Genomic DNA, 3,202 nt, shown 5'->3' on the forward strand with positions numbered 1-3,202 from the left:
GTTAACCCACGGCATGCAGGTCTCTAGATATACCATATCCCATAGACTTTGCCACTCACTCCACACTCTTCTGTACGTCTCCTCCATGGATGTATAAAGAGAATTGGATACAGCGTCGGAGGTGGGGCCCCGTTCATTTTTATGAAAGTTGCTCACTGGCGCATGAAGTCAAAAAAAGCTACTTCCTGAAAACATAATGTGCACGCTCTATGGGCCCCATGTGCCCATGGAGCATGCTTACTAGAGACTTCCACTGGCCGAGATAACTAACTTCCGGTTTAGCCCTCCGGCTAACTTGAATGAGGATAAAACGATTCAATCATGCGGCTCTTCTAGTCTTTCGAAATGTGATCAGACCGAATGGATCAAATTCTGGTAGTAAAACAAGTCATTTTGCAGGGGTTGTGATGCTCAAAAAAATGGATGCCCTGATTAACAGACGTCTTTTTCACAATGTAAGTCTATGGAAAAGTCTCTTTGGGCCCAATAGCATCACGTGATGTTGTAATTACAAGGTTTGGCCGCTATTTCAGCTTGGCTTCCAGGCCTGGCGCTCTTCCTCTATCCAGTGCTCTTTATACATCCACGGTCTGCTCTCATCAATTTTTTCCTCACCACGTAGTGTTGACCTTGCTAGTGGGGAAGGGCGGGACATAACATATTTCCTCCAACAGGAACTTTCGCTCCGCTATCTAACCAATGATGTAATGATGTAATAAAACTAATATAACAAACTCAGTCTGAACGGCAGATGGGTTAACCTACTCTCTGTCATTTCCCCATAAAACAGGAAATAGAAATAGCATGATTTATGCGACCCATTTCTCTACAGTTACCAAAAGTGTCAATTTATAGTCGAGGAGAAAAAAATACGTTGGTGCAACAGGGCCCCCTAACGGTCGCAGGGGCCCTATGCATATGTGTAATCCATGCATAGCAGAAAATGGCCTTGCTGTCTGTGTGTGTGTGTGTGTCTGCTCATGATTGATTTTGTACACAGAGACGCTCAAGAGGCACTTTGGGGGAAGATCACTGAGCTGCCTCTCATGCTGAAAAACATTGTTAGCAGCAGTCCCTCAAGTGTTTTTGAAGATCATTTTGTATGCTCTTTACATATATTTACACAGGCTGTGATACACATGTGTATCCCTGAGTTATGTGTCCCTAGGAGACCATGCTCTTTAGGAATACGATGCCTCAAGAGGCAGATTTAGAAAGCACAGACCATGTTGAACACTATATGAGAGGTTTAATTAGAAGCCCTCGTAGATCTAAGTGGCAGCAGAACCAGAAAATGGAAAATCAGATTCAGATTGGCAATTTTCACTGTTGGTGGTTATAAGTTGACAGAACAATTAATCAGCACTAGCATGTTGTGGAAGGAAATTGTCATCAGGAAGTCATCTGTCGCCATCAGAACTTCCACCCCGAAGCATCAAACAACACAGGTATAACAGCAGGTTAGCTCAGTCTCAATACCCCCTCCATCTCTACATTTCCAGCTGTTGGAAACGCATTTGGTGCCATCTAGAGGTAGGACTTCAGACTGTAACAAATATATGTCCCATAGGTCTGCAGTGCTGTGTTTTGGATGAGAATGTATTCCTTAGGGAATAATCCTCATAATCGTATTAGTGTCACTTCACCACTGAATAATATGCACACAAAAGGGGACATATGCACATTAAAAAGTATGGTAACACATATACACACACACAAGCTCAAACAACAAGACATATCCATATGTATTTGTTTCAGAATATCATAGCCTACTAGTGCATGCATTTCCATTGTCCTTACCTTTAGCATAAACATACATCACAATAAAAATCACCAAACTTGAAATCCAGCCTCATCTTAAAAATAACTGTTCCTTCAATCAGGTCTAGATTTCATAACTCCCCTGCCATGCCCCTCAGTAACACTGGACCATCATAACTGCACTGGCATCTTTTCTGTGTGAAAGTGAGTAAAGGTTGTACATACTACACTATGAAACATTGACAACAGTTAAAGTTGTATTCTTCTGTATATATTTTTTTTCCCCTGCCTTTTCCTTTATATCCTAAATAGCAGGTTTATATTGGACACTAGACTTCTATTTGATAGCATTGTGTCTCACTAATATAGGAGATGAAAACAACATTAAAACAACAGTTTGACATTTTTGGATAATCTTTTGGATTGCTTTATTTGCAGAGCGTTAGATGAGAAGATCAACACCTGTCTCAGCACTGTGTGTTGAGTACAGAGAGAGAACCAGGAGACAAATAGCGTTAGCTTAGCATAAAGATTGGTGCAGGAAAAAAAAAAGAAAAACAACAACAACAAAAAAAAAAACAGCTGGCTTTGCCCTGTCCAAAGTAAAAAAAGCAACAACAACAGCAACAACAAAACGCCTATTAGCACTTCTAAAAAGCTAATTAACACTGTATCTCCATAAATGTGTACAAAAACAGAAAGGTAAAAACAACAATTTGTTGCTTTAGGGGGGCTATTAACTATTTTTTGACAAACAACAGTTTATAAGTTGTCCATCCATCCATCACTTCTGTGCAGTTAACTGCCGGTTGTCTGGCAACCTCACTGGCAAATATTTTCACATTTCTGTTTATGTACACATTTGTTGTTTTTTTTTTTTGTTTTTTTTTACAGATAAGATTTAGAATTATTACAGTGATTTTTCATTCTAAATGAAAGCATTTCACTTTACCAGCCAAAGCTCTTTGGACATACAGTACTAATTTTATCCGTTAGGTGTCAGTACTCACTTAATGATTGTGCTCGTGCTCCCGACACTTCTCTTTCTTGCTGTTGTTGTGCATAGGCTTGTGCTGCGTTCCTGTACTTCTTGTCAACTCGTTTTTTCCACATATTTGATTAAAAATACGGACTTTCATGGGCTAATCAGCATATTCAGCATACTTTGAGGTGTCTATAAATGAAAATACTGACAGTACAGATTAACAGGACAAATAAGATAAAGTTACTCCTTGGTGCTTTAATATCAAGTTAGTATATATATATGTAGTTTTCATCACAGCTTTAAGTGCAGAAATGTGCATATGTTATTTAGTACATATTATACTAGCCAAAGTGGAAAAATATCCTCGGGCGAGACACCACACAGTTTTCAGTGATCCTCGCTAAAAGTCCCATTTTGTCAACTTTGTGACTTATGAGTAAAGCCGCTAGATTACGG

Source organism: Thunnus albacares, chromosome 20 (genome assembly GCF_914725855.1).
Source record: "Thunnus albacares chromosome 20, fThuAlb1.1, whole genome shotgun sequence".
In the NCBI taxonomy this organism is placed as follows: domain Eukaryota; kingdom Metazoa; phylum Chordata; class Actinopteri; order Scombriformes; family Scombridae; genus Thunnus; species Thunnus albacares.